This window comes from Geospiza fortis, unplaced genomic scaffold, assembly GCF_000277835.1.
Source record: "Geospiza fortis unplaced genomic scaffold, GeoFor_1.0 scaffold186, whole genome shotgun sequence".
Taxonomy (NCBI): domain Eukaryota; kingdom Metazoa; phylum Chordata; class Aves; order Passeriformes; family Thraupidae; genus Geospiza; species Geospiza fortis.
Genome location: NW_005054331.1, coordinates 956395 through 981655, shown reverse-complemented (window position 1 = coordinate 981655; position 25261 = coordinate 956395).

The window sequence follows — 25261 nt, the reverse complement described above, 5'->3', positions numbered from 1 at the left end:
TTTAGCAATATCTGTTTGGTACTTATTTGTCAAGAACGTGAGATAAACTTATTCAGATGATGAATTTTGCAGTTCAGTCCTTGTACCTGACAAAACTAGTTGCAATTTATGCTTCCTCTGGTCACAAGAAGAAACATGACAAGTCTTTATTCTCTATACCTTCAAACCACACAGTGTTCCTAATGTCTGACTACACATGGTCTGCTTTATCTGTCTGATGGCATTACATTGCACCGCATTTTGCAGAAAATAAAATGTTTCCAATGCAACCATAAATTCATCTTTTTTGTTGAGCTCAGAAGTCAAATCCTTAACAAAGAGGATTTGACATATGAAATCACTTCTTGGTTTCTATTTTGATGAGCTTATATATAGTTGCTAATAAAATCATTGACACCTACATGCATGTAATACTGTATACCTAAGAGAGGAAGATATAGAAAGTAAAAATGTGCAAGATATTTTCCTTGATTGACTATAAACTCTCTGATGTATTTCAGGAGGTGAAAATAGTGTTTCTGGATGTATTTCAGGAGTAAATCTTTTATATCTGATTAGAATGCAGATGAGCATCACAAACTATTGTAATTTGTAAGGGTAGCTTTCCTGATGCAATCTTCTTCCATCTGCTTCAGGTGTAGAGTTTACAGAGAATTTGCTACAACTACTGAATGCAATTTGGGTGCAGATGCAATCCCCAGCCTAAAACTCCCTATGCAAATGTAAACTCCTTTATACTACTTTTGATGATATCTGCTATTTAAAAACAAATCTGCAACTTTATAATAAAATAATTGTTAGTGATGAGAAATTATGGAAGTGCTATGGAAAATTTGCATGAGAACACATGGAAATTCTGAGATCAGGATCTAATCTCATATTTCAAATCTGAAAGTACTAGTAATGCTAATTTGGTTATTTTTAGTTCTTAGGTTGTTTACTTAATATTCAAGGAGACAAACAAGCCAGAAGTCAATTTAATTGTTTTAAATACTTTTATTTCTGTGTTTTGCAGATTAGATTTTTATTAACTGTTTACTAGGTTTTTTTATTAAATAATTACATTGCAAGAATTATTTAGGGAAGGGAAATTACCCCAAAATCTCTTATCTCTAAACATGGTTCTTTGGCTGTAAGAACTCAAGAGTCAGTTTTAGACATTTTATCACATACAAAACAACCAATAAATGTGAACTTTACCACACCTACACTTATAAATTAGTAGAAGGACACAAATTTCTTGGAGTAATGGTCACTAGATACAAGAGACTAGGAAGTGAAGAATTGTGTTCTTAAAATGTGTCAGAGAGAAAGGGAAATGTTACCAAAAGGTAATTTTCTATTTAACAGATGTTGTATAAAGAGATGTTGCATTATTGCTTTAAAAATATTTTAATTTTTTTAATTAGGTAGAAAGAATAACAAAATTGCCCTTTCAGTAAAATACTGTACACAGTTTCTGCAAAACAAATAGTCTGCTTTGAAAGCTGGCAAAGAATGCAGGATCAGCAATGATTTGTCATTGAGAAATTAAGCTGAGTTATTTAGTGGCAGGCAAATGCATTCAATGAGCAGAGAAAAATATGTATAATACTTTTCTTGCAAAGAACAGTAATACTCTGTAAAATGGTTGCCTGTCTACAGGAGCTTTCTTCATAACTTTTTTTAAATTGAAAAAGTAATTGAATATTCAGTTCACTCAGTTGATTTTTTGATAGGCTGTGTGTCATCATATGACAAAGTAATTTTTTTTAAAAATGCTATCTTTTAAAAATGCTGTCTTTTAAAGTAAAAATGCTATCTTGCATAAGTAAAAATCTGCAAGATTTTCTTTTCTCTATGATACCTGGAGTTATATGGCCATGTTTATGCCCTGAGCAAGAACTCTCCTTGCTAGAGGACTACACCCTTGAACCCTAGAATGGCATATCTTGGTCTGCTGGAGTGAAGAGATAAGTAACATGGAACAAATTGACAGCAGATAAAGACAGTAACAGAAACATTCTTAAGGGTGAAAGAAATTAAAGACTAAATGATCATAAAATTTGGGGTTTAGAGTGTATTTCTTAGCAGGTACGTGTATTTTTATTACAGATAATAACAAAAAGCAAATGTCTCTCCAAGAGGAGAGAACAGCATCTATGTGAAAGAAAAAACACACAATGATCTAGAAAGTAGATTGTGATAATTCAAAAATGAAGGGAATAGCATAGCTTTATTAATTTCTATGGCTATGTAGAAAGAGCGTGACCTTCCTGGCCTGTAACTATTACATATGAATGAAAATTGGCAGTGGTTGTACAATTGGGTTAATTGCTGATACTGTGATGGAAGTTGCAAAGAAAGTGTGAAATGTAATGGGTAAATTGCAACTGCATAATTTCTGATATATTAGAAAGGCTTTGACCTAAATCAGGATAAGTTTACCAAACTGAATATGGTAGAACAACTGCCAGCATAATTGTCTAATGGCAATTTTTTCAGCTTCCTAGTCTTAGCAAGAAATATTCTCTCTTCAGTTTGCATCTTCATAACTGTCATAAATTTGGTGTCCAGTTCTGGATTTTAATATCTTTGTCACTTTTTCTTTTTAATATTCTGTGGCTCTCACTGTTGACTTTGTGCGCTCAGATTCTATAAAATGAACTGGAACTCTGGGGAGCTTTCTGTTTCCAAAATAATTGTGTGGAACTGTAGAAATAAGGAAGAAATGAAGTTAAAGCTCCTCTTAGAAAAAAGACAACTTGTAATCATAAGGTCCTTCTTGCCTGCTGAGGAGATGAGAGCTTTCCTGGTGGTGCATTGGAGGGTTTTCAAAATATACAAGAATAAAAGATTATTTTTTCTTTCCTAAGAAATAAAAAAAATCAATTAAAAAGGATAAAATATTTTTGGAAGTTCTCTTGCTGTTTTTCTATTCTCTTTATCAGTGACAGCCATTATAGATTAAATACCTCTAAAAGCAATAACATACTAATTGTTTTAAAATGCATATTTTCCCCCTTTGACGTCATATACAATTTCCATTAATATCAAGTATAAAATCAAGCCATGCTTATGTATACACGCAGAGATAAGATCCCCCAAAAATACCTGATTGCATAGTGGTGATATAACTGAGGAACTCTCAACATATCAATAATATCAGTCCCTTTTCCTTACTGCCTTTTCTATTCTCAGCTGAATATTACTTCTAGTTCTTTTCCTCCATAATGTCATTGCATAGTGGTGATATAACTGAGGAAATCTCAACATATCAATAATATCGGTCCCTTTTCCTTACTGCCTATTCTATTACTTCTAGCTCTGTTGCTCCATAATGTGCTCATCTTATCCCTTCACAAATTAATTCTGCCTAGTAAGCCTAGATCATACCATAGCGGGAAAGAGAAATAAAAATTTCCTGCATACTCAGATCTCAGAGAGGTCACTCTAATGACAGAACTGAGGAGGCAGCACTACGGCAGGAGTGGGGGAGGAAGAGGAATGGGAAAGATGTGGGAATTGCTTGTTTTGCAACAACCATTAGGACTCAACATATTTAACACTGGAATGCACAACTAATTCATTTTTTGTGAGGGGGTTTGTTAGGGCTTTTATGGTTGGTTCATTGTTTGGATGGTTTTTGTTGGGTTTTTTCATGATTTTTTCCTCAACTCTTTGTCAAACGAATATATTTTGTTTCAATGCTAGATTAAGCAGCCTTTGGCTTTCCTGAAATTCCAGCCATCATTCTAATATACTAAGAACAGCCAACATTTTCAGAGTTTTGTATCATGACTATTGTTTAATCATGATTTTTTTAACAACAACAACAAAAAAGTAATAATGTGTTTTATTTTTTCCTAATAATTATTACATCTATTCATGTGCTATGGAAATGTGCTACTGGTTCAAAATAGCAAATATTCTCTAAGTCACTAAATATATACATTACTAGAATTTTCTTCCTCAGACAATACTGTACTACTGTTTTGTTGACTTGAATACCTACTGAAGATCTAAAAAATTTGGTTTTATATTTTTATTATTTCTATCAGTTGCCTTCATGATTATTTCTATTTTATCAGGATATATCAATGAAAATGGAATCTGTGAAGTGGAAGAGATATTAATCAATAATCAATTGTGCAAGTAAATAAGAAATTCAGAAGTTAACATGTCTGTAGATGTATGTTTCTCTAAATATTTAAAGACAAAGATCACCACCACACCATCATCATTATCACCCCTTGTCTACAGTTATTTCAAAATTCTTGAAAGGTTGTCACTGGGGAAGTTCTCATTAATATTTTAATTTAAATGGAAATTACTTATTCAGTAAAGTATTACTATCTCTAATTTGATCTTTAAAATTTATTTTGTTTATATTATGCTTTCTCATTTCAATTTGCCAAAGTTCTTCCTTGATTGTTCTAATTTCTGAAATCTATTTATGCCCAGCTGTGAAAAGGACAAAAAGATTTTATTAAAAGAAAAAGATCATTAAGATCTGCATAAATTTTCAATAGTTGATAAAACAAACAACTATTCTCACTTAAGTAGAGAGTTTTAATTCATAAATGTTATAGCACTAGTTAGAAATCCAGCAGAAAAGCAGCATTAGGTTTTTCAGAGTTTTTGTACTAATATATGCATAGGATTTTCAGTCTACTTTCCTTGCTGGGAGAAATTTTCTTTTGAAGTCATTGAACTTAATTTAGAAATGTCATCTTGTATTTTAAACAATAAGGCCTAGAAAAGTGACATGAACATGGGGCTTCCAAGTGACCTGGCAGAAATTCAGTTTTGATTAGAACATGGAAAAAAACTTGCAAATCAGGAAGAAATACAAAGAAACCCAACCAACCAAACCAAACCACCACCAAAACAGAGCAAAAAAGTGCGTGAAAAGTTGTGCTCCAGAACCCAGAATACCCGTACGCTGATCAAAGTGTAAAGACTGGCTGGGCTTGGTGCATTGGGTTTGACAAATTGTCTTTAAGCTAAAGGTGGCAATTTTCAGATGTATTGTACTGGTTACTAACTAGTAACTGTTGAAGATCTGGCTAGTACCCATCAAACCATAAAGGAGATTCTAAGATTACATGAAGATTTTGTCTGTCCACTATTGTACCTCTCTGTTACAGTTTTAAAGAGAAGACCTACTTTGAGTGGATTTTTTTGAAAAAGGAGCAACCTCACATTTTGAATCTTTTTAATCCACACATTAGTTCTTTTGCTAGTAATCTCAGTTACAAAGAAGGCTACTTTCTACTTTTTTTTCCTTATCAGCCTATAACATGTTTGAAAACTATTTTGTCTCCTCACATGTCCTAGAACATGCTCCATTGTTTTAAATTGTCTGTAAATAGGATATTTCTTATAACATTATACAAGTATTTTATTAAAATATTGAACGGATCTAGAACCATCACAAATTCTGCTTGACACATCATCCACTTCCAAAGGGTTCTTATCAATGTGGATTATGCCAGCAAACTATACCCCACTAAAGTATTCTTATAATATTCTTATACTATTCTTATAGAATAACATGTCCAGAGAACTTGCCCCATTCCTGGAAGTGTTCAAGGCCAGGCTGGATGGGCTTTGAGCAACCTGCTCTAGTGGGTGGCACCTCTGCCCATGGCAGGGGCTTTGGAACTAGATGAAAGTTCCAGTATTGGATCCCAGACCATTCTATGGTTATATAAATATCCCTATATTTAATTTAATTATGTTATTTTGTACCTCCTTCTTACCAATGGGTTTTCTGTGAATGAGATTTGTGTTGTAGAATTAGAGCCCTGGAGCCTATGGTGCAACAGTCTTCATGTGGCTGCTTGGAGAAGCAAGGAAAATTATCTTGTTTGGCTGTTAAGCTAGTCATAAAGTCTTAAGAATAAATGGGTAAGTTCTGTTGTAAATTTAAAATCTGTTCCATCAATTTAGAATAAAAATAAGCATGGCATTTACTAATTCTCTATTGCTAATTATCAGTGAGGTACAGAAACTTTGGGATAGGAAAACTCAAGTATTTGTTTCTTTTGATTTCTTTGGGGTTTTTTTACTGTATTTATTTTTACACTTCTAATTCAATCTTGTCCCACAGAAATTGAAAGGTTAACCCAGTTAATGAAGTTTTTAATTGGTAATTTGGTTAAAAGTTGTTAACCAAGTTAATTATTTCTTCTGAAATAATCAGAGTTCTTAGTCGTAGAACATACAAAAAGCATCAAGGTTTTTCCATGATAAATAGACTGACATTGTAAATAAAAGCAAATATTTGATGAAGGGAGAAATTACTGTGTTTTCAGATATTGAGAGTGTAAAAAATTATGCATTTCTTATTATATATGATAATTATTTTAAAATAATGCATCTTTCTCTAAAACTTATTATGATTTTCAAAGGAAAAAATTTTTATTCCATTGTTTTAAGATGAAACAGTATTTATTGTTTCTGCTTCCATGTAGTTGTGTATATTGCCAAAAAGAATAATGCGGGTATTCAATATGTTGAAGAAATCTGATTTTCAAAAGGCACTATATGAGACTTGTTTAAGTGAAAGCCCATTTTCAAATAATCTTTGAGTGCATTATAAAGAGTTTGTCTTTCTGAAGTTGTAGGATAATATAAAAATATGGAATTACGATGACTAATCTTTTATCATTCAGAGTACTAAATAATGAACATTTTATGCTCCATTACCTTACAATTTAGAGCACTCTTTCTTTCTTCTCCCTTCTTCACATGAAAGAAGACCATTTACTAAGGCTTCAACCGCAGCCAGCTTTAACAAAGAACACAATTTAATATTTTAACAGACTAAATACAGTGCTCTGAATTGAGGAATAACTTTAAAAATTCCAAAATTTTAAACTTGTATGAGCTTAGAAACCAGCAAAAGCAAAATGGTTGGATTATACACTGAAAAGGAGAAGCTTATTTCAGATTCTTACATTTTCACAAATAAGGTCAACTATAATTCAGTGGCTGTATATTCATATAAGGTCTACAAATAAGTGCAGTCAGTACAAAAAAAAAGCTAACTTTATAATGTTTCTGTAATCAAGTGATGATTACAATTTTTGTTAAAGGACTATTATTGTCTAGTAGGCACAGAAGACATATTTTTCTAACTTTTTTAATGTCATGAGAGGCAGGTTTAGCGCTTTGAACAATTGTAAGTCTTTAATATGTATTTTTCTGCAATATGAATTAATATTACATGTTTGCTCATGACTGAGGGTGGTCTGCTAAATAATATAAGGAAACCTCTGATAGCTTCTCTTTCTATTTTATGTTGAATGTTTAAAATTAATCCAGTTTAGATTTTGTGTAACATTCTCCAGGTGTGGTTGAATTAGATTTTAGTTGGGGGTAAAGTTTATGAATTTGAGAGAGACACCTCAATCTGTTGGTTTCCCAGAGGTAATATGGTTGGCACGTTATGGTGACTTGTTTGCATGCAAATGCTGTGGGTGACCCCTCCTGACCTCTGGTTGATTTTTCATTCCCTTCGACTCACATCATTTCAGACCCTCTGCTCAGCAATCCTGTCTACCTCTCTCGCACAGCGCTGTTCTCAGCTGTCTTCCTCTCCCATCATCACTAGCTAAAATTCTCCTTACCTTAAAACATTAAACAGCTTCTAAAGACTTTATCACAATATATTGAGTTGTATGAGAAGATGGAAAACAGCCATCAAAACCAGGTGAGGGTCTGCATGTTACTGAAGTTTGTTAGTGAGACTGTTGGTGAGTTCTGGAGATATTAGTACAGGGGCTCCAGCTGTAAACTGAAAACATAGTCATAAAGGCTTCCACTGCTTCCATGATTATTGATTTTAAAGCATCATCTGTTATCAAAGAAGATTTTAAAACTTGATGTAAAAAAATATAAAATTAAACTCGATCAATGCAAAAAAGGATGTATCAGCTGCCCAAATTCAGGATCGATCTGTACAAACTTTTCCATACACCAATATTTTCTTATCTCTATATTTTATATATATATACATATTTCTTTGAAATTTCTTTTTCCACCTTTCATTTCCCTAAAGACTTTATTTATTTCCGGATGTTATCAAGTAGTTCAGAATAGTCCATTTAGAACACAAGTATTTATATAGCACTTGAAAATATCTGAAATACTCTTTTAGCACTTAAGTACAAATTTTTCAAGCTTGATGCAGGGAATAAACAAGAAAAAATACCCAATTTGTGCTCATTAAAACTGGCCAGTGTTTGAAGAGCAGTCACAAATAATTCATCAAAAGTCATCTAATTGAAGAAAAAGGTGATGTACAGACAAATGTATTTGTTCTTTAGCACATCATCTCGCTCTACTTAAAATCAGAGGTTTGAGAAATCTAAGGATTTTGATACAATTATCTAAAAGATAGGATTATTAATTTGAGCTTTGCCAATTCAGATTTTATAAGGCTGTTTAAAAAATACTTTATCAAATTGAAAAATTACTTCTAAGCCAAACAAACCCATTGTAATAGGTTTAAATTCAGCTTGAACATTCACATCACCTGCAAAACAGAAAAAGAGAGAGTACTTTAACTTTTCTATTAACAAGTACTAAAATTTCTCTTCCCAAAAATGAATTACCTTTTTTTTGCTTGATATTTAAATAAAAGAAATACTTGTAAAATATCGTTGTCTTCTAGATTTTGGGTTAATGTACTATTCCTTTAAATTCTATTTGACTGCCAAAACAGAAATACCAAAAATTTGCACAGCATGAATAAAGCCTGAAGTTTTCAGGATTCTCTTTCCTTTAAACAGTCTAAATAATAGCATCATTCACTTGATAAACCCTTCTTAAAAGCCACTCTTTTCTCATATATGTATGTAATTTTCTCCAATTTAAATAAATATCTATGAAAAGATATTATGTATGCTTTTATATTCTGATAAGGCATGTGTTTAATAAGATATGTTATATCAAGAGGTTTATAATTGCTGTCATATTCTTTTATTCCTAACTATATAATGAACATCATGGGTTGCAGTTCATGGCAGGATGGGTAGTGTACAACATTTATAAATTAATTCACTCAAAACTTCTCACATGCTTTAGTCATAATTTAGCGCATTTATTACCTTTTCAATTATCTGTTCTGGGGCTAAGGGTTACTTTATAGTAAGCTTAACACAGGCACAAACAATACCAATCTATTTTTAAAAATGTGAATTTTTTATACAAAATCGTTTTACAGCTTCTGTAAATGCTAGTACATGAAAGAAGGGGAAAATATTGTAAAAGTATAGAGCATCAACATCACATATAATTGCCAGATTGGATGAAAGCCATTCAACCCACACTGACAACCTACTTAGATATAAGAATATATTATTATAGTACTAAATAATGTTTAGAAAATTACCATATGTGCCAAGGATTTGCTCTATAGTTAAATCTACAATGTGAAATCTTTACTTGATACATTCATATTCTATCTTTATTTCAGAGTATCTTGAAGTATAAATGCAATATCAACACAAACGCAAAAATATTTGTGCAGGCTTAGTAAAAAGGAATAGTAGAGTTATCATTGACTTCAGAATTATTTTTAAAATAAAATTAAAATTTAAATACCAACTTCTATCCATGTGACAGTAAAAGAATGTAACAAAGACATATTTTTTAATGGAACCATGGCAAATTTTCATTCATATATACATGATTAATTAGATATTTTTGATGAAAATTTGGTCAAAGATGTAATATTTTATATTCTTTTATACCCACCCATATTACAAAGATAATATGTGCTTTTAAATTTGGATATAATCTAGTTATCTAACTCATATAAGTGGAATAATTAGAGCTACAAAAATATGATTCGAGATATATTTTTTATGTGTATCAAATCCCATTCTAGTTTAATTGGAAGGCTACTTCTACAGTAGAGTTTACGAATTAAATGTTTAGTGAAGAACTCCAAATGATACCAGAATTAGTCACAAAGTACTGATGTTGTTCCTACTCACTTATCAAATGGCAGTAATTGTATGATATGGGTGTGGATACAACTCCACCCATAGTGACACCACTGTGGCTTTTTCCAACTTAATGAGGCCTGGAAAGAGAAAATGTAATTGGTAGCATAATTTCTTAAAATAGAGGTAGTCTGCCATCCAGTTGTTTTTCCATCTTAAATCCTGCATTCAGTCATGGTCAAGGTCCCTTGGCTTTCAGGAATGGTTACTGAAGGACAATAAAAGCCCCCAAGCCTTTCCATTTGGAATCTGGAAACTGTGCTTGGATTTGAAATCTTTCCTCACTTAAAAAGTTTGTCAGACCACAAAGTCTAGAGTTATTTGCAAGATGAGGCACAACTTAAATGCACAAATATTTGGACTGGTTGATATACATGGGGAATTTTATAATTTCTTAACTTCATATACAGCATTAGAGCATGGTAAGCTGTGAACACATTTGAAAACAGAAAACAGAAAGTACAAGTATGCCACTAGATATTGGGGTTTAATTTAATTTAATTTTTATTCTCCAAAAGCAACAAAACTGAGAAAGAATTTAAGTTGAGGTATCATGGACTTTGCACAGTAGATGGAGTGTCTCAAAAAGGTTCAGCACAGCACAAGTTAGGAACAATGCTTTAGTCCTGTTACTGATCTTTTTTCATCCAAATAATCTCTCTCTCACACATAGCTAATACAATTACTGACAATAATTACTGACAATTTTTAAAGTGAAATCTCTGGTAGAAAACGATGAGTTTCTCTAAGCACTGCAGAAGGGCAGGAACTCCTTAATTTCATCTTCTGTCAAGAGAGAATTGTGCAATTTCTCGTGAACTAGAAATTTTACCTTTGTTTTTTTTCTTTTTCTCCTTTCTTTTAACATGCCATTGAGACTGAAAATGCTTAAACAATCCAAAACACCCATTAGTGTGTATTTTTTTGTCCTTTCATGTAACAGGGAAGGAATCTCCACACAAAAACAACCCTATAAAATGCTTCTGATTGTGAAACAAAATACTTTGAAAAATTAATGTATAAATAGTTCACTAGAAGAAATTAATAACTAGAAGATAAAGGGAAAACATGATAGAAAAATAAGATGCATCTGGTTATATACAGACTAGTAATTAATAAAAGCATTTTATTAGTGAAAAGCCTTTTGTCAATGAAATAAATGAAAAATTTATTATCCATTAATCAAAAAAGTATAATTTCTTTTTAAGCTATGAGTGTGTTTAGTGAAATGTCAAAAAAACCCAAAAGACAAAAAAAAACCACCTGCTATTTGCAAGAAATTGTCTCCCGTATGGGTTTTAGCTAGGACAAAATTTGTGGCTTTTGAAGTAAATTAATCTGTATATGAAGAACTGCCCAGATAGCAACTTAACACTATGCATTGTTTTCTGTGCTAATTGCACTGCAAGCTGCAAGCTCTGGATCTCACTAAGAAAAATGTTAGGTAGATCAAGTAAAGAAGAAAGAAAAGCAAAATGAGCACAATTTACTTTCAGGGACTGGTTTTCTGGGAAATCCAGATGATACTCGAAATTATCTAAAGATACACTTCCACATATCCTTTCAGCCTCGTACTTGCATTTTAACATCATACATTTAGGTAGCATTGAAGTGAAGAACTGAGGGATGTCTAAAATCTTCCTTATTATAGATTCTCAGTGTATTTAATTGCAATTTTCTGTGTATTTTATTCTCATGCTGTCTAATATGTTTGTCTTCACCTAATTATCTGAATTCCTGAAGAAATTTTAAGTCTAAATGATAGTTTGCTCTTAGAAGATTGTGGATTTTCATAACTGTGTTAGTAGGAAAATTCTCAGATAGGGCTAGCATCTCCTCCCTGACATAAAAGTACCATTAAAATTGACACTGATTTCACTCAGCTGAGACAAAAAATGTAAATTAGTTCAGCCTCCACCAGACAGAATTTCTGGAAGCATGTACAATTGTAAACTTATCCTCAAGGTTATACATTGGAATGAAAAGGTAATGATTATATTGAGTGTAAGCTTGCAAAATTTAAATTAAATATTTAATACCCTCATGCATTCAAAGAAATACTTCAATAAAACAACAATGAAAAGGAATCATGGACCTTAGAAAATTCATCCAGAGAGATTAGAACTATCTAAACTGATTCAACCCTGTAAAGTAAAATGCACATTTTCATCCAGATTTTGGGGATATGTATTGTATGTAGACCATTATCTGTACAAATATAGAGTGTTTGCTTGTAGAAAATGCAAATTTAGAGGTAAAATGCATTAACATACATTAATGTCTTATGTAAAATGCACATCAAAGGTCCAGAGAATCAAATGTTAAATCACTTCCCCAGTAGAAATGGGAAGTAGAAAACGTCTGTGTGATTAGGAGGAATTTCTGTTTACCTTTCAAATGACTCTTCTTGGTTTATGCTTCAAGAAAAAAAGAACAAGTCAAAATGGTGGTGAACTGGGATCAGAGAAGGATAGTGGACTCCTATTTAAAGAAAAAATCCATGTCTTTACTATTGTATATAATCAGAAAACACAAGTCTTCTAAGACTTATCACAAAGTCAGCATCAAGATCAGCATCTTTTTCCCGTTCTAGAGACAATGTTAAAAATTAGGGACTTATTTTTGGAAACACCATTCAGGCATCCTAGGTTTATCATAGTTTTTCAGAGTTTATAGTAATGAGCGAGGATGTGCAATGATCACGGTAAAACTTTTTCTATTTTTTTCAAAGTGATAAATGTTGTGACATGTGGCCCAAAAGGTAAACCATGTCTCTTATTTCTGCCAAGCAGATTGAATTTCTGCTGTAATCCCCAGCAGACCATCCTTGCAAAAATGAGTCAACCCCTCTAGGTTATTTCTGATATATGAAAACAATTGACTGGCTGCTTTTTTTTTTGAGCCCCAAACATGGAATGCCTCACAATTGCCCAAGATGACTAGTTATCTCACAGACATAATAAAAACTTGAAAGATAGAGTGTCTAAATCAATCCCCACTGAGGGTAAAACTTTCCAGTCTGTAGTCCTTTCTCAGCTGAGGTACTTGTATTGGGAGAACACATTTGTCATTTAACCAGGTGTTAAAACAGTTGTTTGAGAAAGAAAATACTCCCAATAAATCTGCCTATAGACTGTGAAGAAAAATATTACTTTTTGGCAGAAAAAAGAATGGTTAAAATAGTCTTGTACATAAGCATGATGGCTACTAAGTACTTTTCTGCATTTACTGTGGTAAGAGTGTAGAAAGTCTAATCATTACTCCATACACCAAAAAAGAAAAAAAGGACAAGGATGACATAGCTTTTCTTCCACGCTTTTTTTTTCCTGTGAATCTCCCTCAGCCTCCTCTTATCAATAAAATGTACTGAATTTAGAGTCAGAGTAAAAATATTTCTCCCCTTCAAACTTAAACACTTTTATTTCCACTGTTTTCATCCCCTCCACCTTGACACAGCATAGTATATATCTTTCCCAGTAGATTCTGCACACACTCATCCCCCTCTTGACACAATGTGGTATATTTTTTTTCACAATAGATTCTGCAGGCACTCAGATTTTATGCTTTTGGCTAGCTGGTACAGAACATGATGAGACGTCTTTTTTTTTTTTGCTTTTGTCCTATTTAAGCCATTACTCTTAAATGCAAACTAGCATAATATATTAAGAGAGATTTAAGCACAACAGTACAGCTCCCTGGTTAAAAATGGTTTAATATTATTTACAATTTTAGTATGTTAGGAATTTAATTTTGTATGTATCAGTCTGTATAAGAGATGTGTCAGGAAGATTGGTCTCTTGATAAAAACAAAGAGAATAAATATTGACTTTATTAATCATTTGCATAATTAAATGTGTATTAACAGATATTTCATTGAGTGAATACATTATGATACTCTCCACCTAGTGTCTTTCCTTCTTCTAGTCTAGCTACACTAAATGAATAACATTTACAGAAAATAACAGCTACCTAATAAAGGTTTCCATCTAGGCAGACAGAGGTCATGTATTTCACGATTGCACTTAGTTGACCCACATCTTACTGTATAGCAGCATCTCAGTCACTACAAGATACTAACAGAAAGCAGTGCTAAAATAGCAATAAATATCTTACATTTGATAAATAAAAAGAGGAAGAAGATTTCCCATAGATCCTAGTGTCACCAATTTTGTCAGAAGCCAGTAATACTTATTTTCCACAAGGGAAGCTAACAATAGGTTGGACTGCATAATATTTTTGGGAGTCCTGCCAGCAGGTTGAGGGAGGGGATCTGTCGCAGACATCTTTTCACTAAAAATCCTTTCTTAGGATTTTTTCCCTTCTGAGAAGCTGAGGCCTCAGAAACAAAATGTAAACAATGTTATCTGCTGCTGTGGAATGCATCAGGTGGATTTTTGATTGGCCCATCTTGGATGTTTATAATTAATGGCCAATCAAGGTTGAGCTATCTCGGACAGAGTCCGAGACAGCTCCTTTCGTTGTCATTCTTTCCTATTCTATTATTAGCTTAGCTAGCCTTCTGAGATGAAGCCTTTCCTTCTATTCTTTTTAGTGTAGTTGTAATGTAATATATATACACCATAAAATAATAAATCAAGTCTTCTGAACATGGAGTCAACATTCTCGTCTCTTCCCTCACCTGAAAACCCCTATGAACACCGTCACAGGCATCCATCCACTGTACTAAGCACTGGATCTGAAGAGATATCTGGAGTACTGTATCCAGTATTGAACTCCCCAGTACAAAAGAGACTGACAAAGTGAAGCAAGTCACAAAGATGATTAAGGGACTGGAACATCTCTCCTATGAGATGAGGCTTAAGAAGCTGGAATGATTTTATCTGGAAAAGAGAAGGCTCAAGAGAGATCTTAGCCTGAAGTATCTGAATCCCAGAGTCACAGAATAAGCTGATGGGACCCACAAGGATCATTAAGTCTTGCTCCCAGCTCTGCACAGTACCATCCCCAAGAGTCACACCATGTACCAGGGAGCATTGTCCAAACATTTTTTGAACTCTGTGAATAATGGGACCACTTCCCTGGGGAGCCTATTCCAACCAACTCTGAGTGAAGAACCTTCTCTAATATCCAACATGAACCTCCCCTGACATAACTTCAGGCCATTCCTTCCAGTCTGGTCACCAGAGAAAAGAGATCAGTGCCTTCTCCTTCTCTTCCACTCTTGAGAAATTTGCTGACTGCAATGAGGTCTCCCCTCAGTCTCCTTTTCTCCAGGCTGAACAGACCAAGTGACCTCAGACACTTCTCATACATCTTCCCCTCTAGGCCCTTCACCATCTTTTTTTGCCCTCCATTGGATGCTCTAGAATACTTAAATGTCTTTCTCATATTGTGGCGCCCAAACCTGCTCCCAGTACTTGAGGTGAGGCTGCCCCAGTGCAGAGCAGAGTGGGACAATCCCCTCCCTTACCTGGCTGGCAGTGCTGTGCCTGATGTCCCCCAGGACCTGGGTGGCCCTCCTGGATGGGATGGTTCTGCTGATTCATGTTCAACTTTCCACTGAATATTTAAAAGAATTCAAAGAAGACAGTGAGAAGTCAGGAGGCAAAAGACAAACAAAAACACTTGAGGGTCACCATGAATATCAGGAAAATTTTACTGTGAAGGTAACTGAACACTGGCAAAGGTTGACCAGAGTGGAGTCTTATTCTTCTTGTCAAAAGCTGCCTGGACATGGTCCTGGGAAACTGGCTCTGGATGGCCATGCTTGAGCCAGGGCGGTTAGACTAAATGACCTCCAGAGGTGTCTTCCAACTTCAACCAGTCTGCAATATGATGATTTTTTGAGTCAGTGTTTTCAGGAATTTTCACCGTTATTTTTTTCTGCTACACAATTGCATTCTTTGGAGAAAAATAAGTATTCAATGTCCATATTCTCCATTATCAGTCTTCACAAATATGAGGAAATCCCCAATGATCATGACCAATGTTCTCTTCTAAGCACTTTTATCATGGTTTTGCTACAACTCCTGCTGCAATATAATGAACTGATCAATTTATCTATTTTGTTCTTACTGTTCTTTATTTAGTTTGGAAAAAACACCCAGTTTATTTGAAAGGTATCTTGTAAATGAAGAAAATAGTCTTAAACTGCAAGCAGTCAATGACATGCTACTGATACAATCCACACCTGAAAAAGTGTTTACATTTTAACTTAAAATTACATTTGTTAGAATAATCTTATTGTTTATTTTGGTTAAAACAAACAAACAAACAAACAAAAAACCACCAAAAAAAACTCAAACAAACCCCACGCCTATCTGTTTGATATCCATATCTCTTTTATGCTAGACATAGCAAAAATCCTCCATGCTTCATTGTGAAACTCACGTTTGTTTTTTTTTGTTATTTTATGGGATTTATACTGAAACAAAACATACAAAGGATTTTCCACATATCTAATAATAAGATGGAATCTGAACAGTTCTATGTTTACAGAGTAAAAAATTGCTAAACCATTTTTTACTTTCTTTTATGCTTCTAGACAGAGCTCATAATATGAATAGGGAATAATTTGGTGGACCTATGAAAAAAAAATTACTGAGAACACCAATGTACACCACCCTGTCATGTACTGAGACATTGATCTACTTAGTTGCCTGCATACTGAGAAACTGCTTTACAAGATTGTAATTTGAAATAGTGTTTACTGGGAGGATTTTTCCATAACCTTTTGACACTTACATTTTTTACAAGCTGCAGAATAAATTTTTGCTTACCATTCCTCTTTATTTCCAATGCATTATTAATGCCAGAATATTGCAATCTGCTCTGTCCCTGTAGAAAAGTAAAAAAATACCCTTGCTTCACAAGTAAATAAATCAATATTGTTTCTCTGAAAATAAAATGCAATGTCTCTGAACATTTAAAATTCTTACATCTTGTGATGTATTTTTTAACTGATTCTTCCCACTATGAATGGCTGTTGATTGTTCCTTTATTAAAATAAAGACAATATTTTAGTGAATAAGAAATTCTATTGAAGAAGTTAACTACAGATGGGTTTGCAAGAAAATGCACTAACTTAAAGTGGAATATTCCCAAAGGATTTGTTTATGTAATGTGCTTGCATTGCTTGATGCCTTAATAGCAACTTCAATGGAAAGCTTCCAAAGGATTAATTGCTTGGTTTTGCACAAGTTCTTTATTTATCATCATTAACAGGCTTGTTTGAAAGAGTTTTTTCACGGTGTAATGTATCATTTACTGAAATTCTCTTTCTGGCCAGCTGACAAAAGGAGTATATTAGATGTTATGCTGTCTAATTACATGGCTTGATTTTAGCAATCATTTCCAATTTGTTGGTCTCAAGACACAGGAAGATAGAGGAGTAGAATATTGTAGCTCAAAGTTTACAACTCTTCCCATCAGAGCTATATCTTAGATAGAATAAAGATGTTGGGAGAATGTATTTAGGACAAATCTTGTGCCAAAAATAATTAAATTATTGGAGAGATTTTCTAGGTTGACCAGAGTGGGGGATGAAATCATTAAAGAAATGAACATACCATAGAATCCTTGCTTTGAATGATGGTAAAACTATGTCAAAAATTCTATTCTTGTCAAAACTGGTATTCAAGGCAATTGAACTTTTCAAAAGTAGATAATTATATTTAGATTATTTTACAGAGTTTAGATTATTTTTACAACTTTTACATAAAGATATCCCTGTAAGTAGTAACAACAATATGTTACTGTAAGAAAATTAAATGCACAATTAGTATAAAACACAATCATTACACTGAATTTTTCTTATAAATGCTATTATTTTCCTTTATATATGGTGCAAATATTGACTTCCTACATTAATTAAGCATCTGTCATTTTAATAAACTTCTTATGTTGCAATTTATCTAAGTTGCTACTCCACTTAAACCTTTTTGAGAATATTGCTACAGCAAATAAGGCAAATTTTTCAGTTAATGCACTTTTCTGTAGAGATAATTATTTTTCAATGCCAGTATTTTAGTGTGTGGGCATTAACAAATTAAATAAAAATAATTCACAAATGCAGTGCATTAAAAGAATGCACAAATGCACATAATTTGCATAACTGACACTTTAATCTGAAAAAATATATGGTTACCTATTTTCATAAAAATTTACATAGAATGCAGTGAAGAAATTAAGAGAGTTAGTTTTTGTTACACAAAAGGCAGAAGACTAGGCTTCTTTTTTACTTTTTCTTTTTTTTTTTTACTTCTAGCCTCCAGAAAATAATATTTCAGTTAAACTAATTTCAAATTAGCTCACATTCTCAATATTGTAAGCGCTCTGTTCAAACAGATCATGTCTGCACAATTTATGTTGGCCCTACTTGTTTCCAAAAGCCTGTTTTTGATTAATCTCTCCAATTTACTTCTGAGTGGGTTTAATGGAATTTTTCATTTTCTTGTCTTGTCTTGAATCGTGGCTGCTCCATATAAAACAACAGGGTGGAGTTTTGATATCTGAAAACGAGATTTGAGGAGATAAAAAGGATATTTAAACTAAAGGGCAGAAAGCCTATTATAGGAAAAATGGCTACTCATTTAGAAGAAAATAGATTACAGATATGGAATTCTCAAAAATCTTTCCAAAATCAACACTTAAGGCAGCATTTTCCCTGAGGTTATCAAGTCAGCAACTTTATGATAATAACAAAACATAGGTATAGTAGGTCAAAACAATCTCATTCTCTCCTCTTCACAACATTTTTGTATAGTGAGAAGATTAGAAAACATTCTAGATATGCAGTGATACTTATGCAGAGTCCATATAAAGCAGCACAGAATGATCTGTGTTGAAAAGGGTCTTCCAAATTATTGAGATCAACCCGCCTGCCATGGGCAGGGACACGTTCCACTAGAAAACATGTCCCAGTAGACATTGTCAACAATTTTTATTAGGCTGTAATTGACTTTTAACTTGAGCTAAATTAAGATTACAGATATGTAAGAGCGTTTATTATATCAAAATATGCATAAGCCGATCTATTTATAAAATACATGAAAACATAAGAGGAAAAACACTCCATCTATTTACATTTGATTTAAAACTGTATAGTCTTATTCTGTTAAAACCAACTAATTCATTATAAATTCTTTTCTGACATACACCTCACTATGGGTCCTCTCTGTACATGCATCCCACATATCAGATGATATCAGATACACTTTTCTTCTACAGGAGGAAGTCCATTTGCGCAGCTTACATACTTTTTGGAGTCCTCTAGAAAACCACAGAAATATATTTCACACTTTTCTGCCAATCCAGTGTATATTTTTCTCCCCCAAGCATATCTGCATCTATGCTTTTTGAAAGAAAGAACCAAATTAAGTCTTGTTTCATGCTTTGAGATATACACATAAAAATACTCCTTTGTCAGACCAGATTACAGCTTCTGATCTTGACTTTAGCATAACAATTTTTAGACTCGACAAGTGGTCCTTCATAAGACCCTCCTGCAGTACCTTTCAGTATAACTTGTCTACACTGACTGTATTTTATATCAGTCCATACATTAAGTACATTTTAAAAAGTTTTTAAATGGGCTTCATACAAATAGGTTCCTAATACACAGCACATAATAAAATCAATACTTGGGACATTGGCTACCCTTATCCATAGTTCTGTATTTAAGAAGAGTTAAAATAGAAAACTCACTAAGTTCCTGGAAAAAAGGGGTTAAAAATAGGTGTTTTAGAAGATATCTAGTCATTGTCAGTGTTGTAAGTGATAGTTTATACTTTCCATCCCTTTCATGGTATGAATGTTTTCTGTTAATGTCTGATTTTGACAAAATCAAGACACACAAAGAGAATCTAAAATTAAGGGATTTTTCCTTTGGATATTTTAGAATGTCAAAATATATACCTAGCCAAAATTTAAGGAAAAATATTCTCCTAAACATTAAATTTGGCATTAAACTTTTTAAAAACTATTACTTTAGGTAAAAAAAAAAATTGATTGGTCTTTAAAATTTTAAAGACACAAGCATATAAAATGGACTTTAAATAAGTCTTGCATTCCAAGTTCCTGTTGGAAAAGGGAATGCTTATTCATATTCCTTGTGTCAGTATCAATGTTTTCTTTAAAGATATTTCTGCTTGAACATATGGAAAAATAATTTGACGTTCCATTTTTATACTTTGTTATTTCTACTTTCTGGAATGAATGAATTCATGTTCTGTTGTAGAACTACTCTGTCAAAATGAATGGCTGAAACATAATGGATATTGTCTATCTAGGTCTTGCAGGCTTCTGTGGAATAGATGATATTTAGAATTTCTGTGAGTTACTCAGACCTGTTTGACACCAGTATTGAATCAGGATTTTAGAATGCCACAGACTAGCCTGGATATTGCACAGTTTTAAATGTATTATCACAGTCCAAAACCCTTAAATCATATGCATCCCTAAAATGCTACTACTCCTTTTATATAACATTGCAGTGCATTCTTTGCAGGGATAATCTTATTCCAAACAGAATAGGGAGGTGAGATGGACTGTGCATACTGAGCCCTCTGACAACCAGCTGCAATGTGTCATATATCCTCCTAACTTTGCATGATCTTTCATTTTTCTTTCTCTGATATTTTTTAGGTCATATTAGAAATCATTTACCACAAATGGTGGCAACACTACACACAGACTATTACATTTTTTTTTCATGGAAAGATAAATAACCTCATCAACCTTTTATGTTGAGGGGCGTAAATTACAAGATAGGCTGTCTGCTTCTCTATGAATTTATAAAGAAATATCTTTGAGAAATGACATATTTAATAAACATGTAAATAAACTATCATTGTGTTTCTGAGATAAATCTCTGAGTGTTCTCGGTGAAAGAGTGAAGGGCAATTTAACAAACTGTAGGTATCATTTTATTTAAATTTTTACATGTACTTTCATTCCAAAGACTGTTTAAAATATCAGATTTCTTTCAGGTATTCAGATAGCAAAGTGTTCTGATTTATTCACCATTTTTTCTAAAATACATAGAATGTTACAGTATGCAGCAATAAAGTCTTAGGTCGTCGCACTATAGTAAATCTCATGGGTAGAGATCAGACAGGCTTGAGCACCCAACACTGTCTCCTGTGTACCTCAGTATTTTGTGAACTCATCTATTTTTCCCAGGCCTTCAAAAACAAGGTCTGGACATGGGCATAAAAAATCATTCAAGCTGGCAAGAAAATGAATTTGCAAGGTTTTTCTCAGGAAAATAAAAAGATTTTCCAGGCAATGGCATTTTTTTCCTCTCTTTCCTCATTTATAATCTAATCTCCTTAGCTTTATTGTGACCATTCTAAAAAGAAAGATTAATGCATTGTTTTCTTAAATACATAGTGGGACCCCAACATGAGATGAGCTGAAAAACAGTCAGATCAAATCTCAAAAAGAAAACCAGAGGTATTGGAAGTTTGATACATTTAACCTTTCTTTTGCTCCTTTAAAAAAAAATCCAAACAGGGGTTTTCACCACTACTGTATAATCAGAAATGGACATGCTTTAACGCTAATTTACAGACCAATCACAAACGAGAAAAGCTAACTAGGTTAGATGAACAGGGAAACAAAGGCAGCTACTTCATGAGAGTCTCATTAAGTTTAACAAGTCCAATTACAAGGTCCTTCACCTGCTTCTGGGCAATACCAGAATGGGAAAATTCATGGAGAGCAGCCCTGTAGAGAAGGTCTTGGATGCTCTGGTAGATGAACAGTTGAGCAAAAGTCAACAGTGTGTGCTCACATCCCAGGAAGCCAGCCACATCCTGGGCTGCAGCAAAAGAGTGGCCAGCAAGTGAGAGAGGGGATTCTGCCCCTCTACTCTGCCCTCGTGAGATCCTGTTTGGGGTACTGCATCCTCAGCAGGAGAAAGACATGAATCTGTTAAAGCAGGTCAAGAAGAAGGCTGTGAAGATGTTCAGAGGGATGAAGCACCTCTCCTGTGAAAACAGGCTGTGAGAATTTGGGTTGCTAACTTGGAAAAGAAAAGGCTTCAAGGTCACCTAGTTGGCAGCCTTCAATGACCTGAAGGAAACCTACAAGAAAGGTGGAGAAAGACTTTTTCAAGGGTAGGTAGTGATGGGACAATGGGAAATGATTTCAAAATAAAAGACAGTAGGCTTAGATTTTATATTAGGAAGAAATTCCTTACTGTGAGGTTAATGAGGCAGTTGAACAAGTTGCCCAGAGCAGTTGTGGGTGTCCCATCCCTGGAAGTGTTCAAGACTAGGTTGGATGGGGCTCTGAGCAACCTAACCTGGTCTGGTGGGTGGCATCCCTGTTCACAGAAGAAGGATATCTTTAAGTTCCCTAACACCCAAGATCATTCTCTGCTCCTATGATGTGAAGAAAAACTGTTGTTTTCCATGTCTTAGAATGTTTGTATTTGAACTAGATTTCATAAAAATATCTTTAAATTTCATTCCCCAAACTTTTTTCCAACACTATTACTTGGACGTTAAATTGGACGTTAAAGGTTCTCTGCACAATTTCATGATATAAGATACATAAGTAATGGGAAAACTCCTGTTTCAGGTAAAGAATATTTTTTAAAGTATGAAGTATTAATATATGAAGTAATGCAGACAAAAGGGAAATTTTGCTTATGTAGAAGTAAAATGTATTTTAAATAAATTTTAATTCATCTGCTTGTGTCACTAAAAGGAAAAACGACTACATAAATTGTTTTTAAAGTACTTTCTTTCAAGGCAAGACTTTTTTTGAAGTTATGCGAATTCAGTGTTCATGACAAATCAAGCTGTGGAAAATTGCATTTACTAATTGTGTGCTACATGAGTTCTACCTCAGCCAGTGTTAAAAAGTCAAATAATTTCTAAGCATTGCTTGAATGAATTCCTCATCCAGCACTTTAGCTCAGACTTAAGATAAGCATCCTTGGTCTCAAAAGTGAATGAGCATCAGTTGCCACAAATGTGCCAGTTGGACCAATTTTAGGCATCTTAATTATTTGTGTTAGAAAGTAAAGTTGCCAATATTTCATAAACTTATTTCTCCATTTAGATTTTAAAAGATCAGTTACTTCAATGAATTTCATGTGTAAAAAGTGTGCCATTTGACTTTTTCTATATTTTGCTATATATAATTTACTTCTATGTAAATATTTTCCTGAAATGAAAAATTTCTAGCAGTTATTGTGCTTGGTGTCAATGCATTTCCAGGGTAGTGTGCTTTTGTAGTGGATCCATTTTCATGTCCACTTTCTGGGTTGCTCTTCATAAAGGGTGGGCTTTGTGCAGGTGAGCAGATTCCCCTGACTGAAAACAGAGGGGAGAGCTAATCAGGAGTTTCTTTAATGGGGAAAAAAAATGAACCAATGATTTGGCACAATTTTCCAGAATGCACTAGCTCATATGTGCTGACAGAAAGTTTTGAACAAATCAGGATCTCAGCCCACACTTTAGAGTTCATCTTATGTGATATAAAACATGTCTCATACATTTTTATATTTGCTGTTGCACTCAATTTCCTTAGTAACTCCTCTTGTTCTTTCCTCATCGATCCCATCTTCCTCTTGTCTCAGTATTCATTTTTGTCTTTACATGCCTTATGTTCATTTGCCCCTTCTTGAAAGGATTGTTTGTCCCTGATCTCCCCTTTTGGTGTTTTCGAAAAGACATTCCACTGTGATGTCACAGGACTCCAAGGAAATGTAACAGCTCATCAATCTTTATCAAAAGGACAAAAAATCCAAAGGCATTGATGTACAGCTACATTACTTTCATCCTATATAATATCCTTAACACTCAGATTATTTTTTGTTTTGAAAGCACACTTAATGCAGTCCTGTTCTAGGTGCCCTGACTCCTTGCAGATTATGTGGATATCTGACCATATAGCTCCTGAGAAAACTGGGTCCTTACACTTCTGGTCTTAATAGAAAATTTCACCAGAGACTGTGCAAGAAACATCTGGCACCCATAATTAGAAAATAGTGAAAATGCTGGTGTCTGATGTGTTATGTGAAGTCACTTTGCACTCAGGCAATCAAAATCACGTTTTACAGCCATGTGACATGCAAATAAATGTCACAATATGTTCTACCATCATCTGTTCTATCATCAGTGTTGATGGAGTATAGTATCTCCCCTAAACAAGTTGATATTGGAGATGAAAATGTTTCTGTCTTGCTGAGAAAGGTGTCATCATCTCCTTTGATTCTGGGGCAAAGTAACAGAACTCGACTGTTTTGCATTCTTTCTGAGAAGCCTTTCAAAAACTGTGCCTTATGCAATCATGGATATCCTGGAGTGGGCTCATCACTGAAATTTGGAGCTTGTCAACACCATCCCCCACACCAGGAAAGCACAGAGAAGAAGAGAGATGAGCAATGAGAGATATGTTTTCCATATTTGGATGGTGTCATCAATATCTCTCAAATACTTTATCAAGGAGGAAATCTGTTAGGTGTCCTCTCCAACTGATCATTCATTAATTGATAGCTAGTGAGGGATTAAAAGCTCCACCTAGTCATTCTTTTTCTCTACATTTAAAAGATCCTTAAAGACTCCTATTTAAAATAAAGCTGTGCAAAATTGTATAAAACAATTATATCAGAAGGCTTCAGCCATGCCCTTCTGCATTTGAAGGCTCAAGAGCTGGTAGAGGCTGTCTCTTTCCAAAGAGAAGGAAATTAAATCAATCTGTTGATGAAGCTGTTTCCAGGGATCATACTCTGGTCATAGAAAGGCCAAATCTAACAAGGCAAAGACTCAGAAAATTTTATTCATCTGTACCTTTCTATTGACATAAAAGTACAATCAGGAAGTTCAGGCCAAATCATCTGGGGGGGGCACACGTGGTAACTGCCTTAACCACAAAAACAAAGGCTCTGTTTCATGCCTAGCACACAGAAATTCATGAACAGACAATGAACCTTTTATGACTGCTTGCTTTGTCAGTGGTGAGTCTCAGAGGCAGGGGTATCTTCAGGTAGCAGGATCAGTGTCATAACTTGTGTGCATGTTCTGGTGGTTGTTACCTTTCCAGATACTCATTCTGGCTTCACATTTCTATCCTTGCCCTCTCTTCTGCTCTAGTTCAGTTTCATCTTCTTCCTCATGACTAACTGGCTGGGAAATGGGCGTGTGAGGGAGCACGTGCCTTCATGCACATGGATATAGGAGGAAGTAGGTTGAGGTGAGATAAACTGCAGCAAGAAATCCTCTTCATTGATTTGTAATGTCTTTTGTAAGCATAACAGAAAGAAGGAAGCAAAAATATATACACATTTT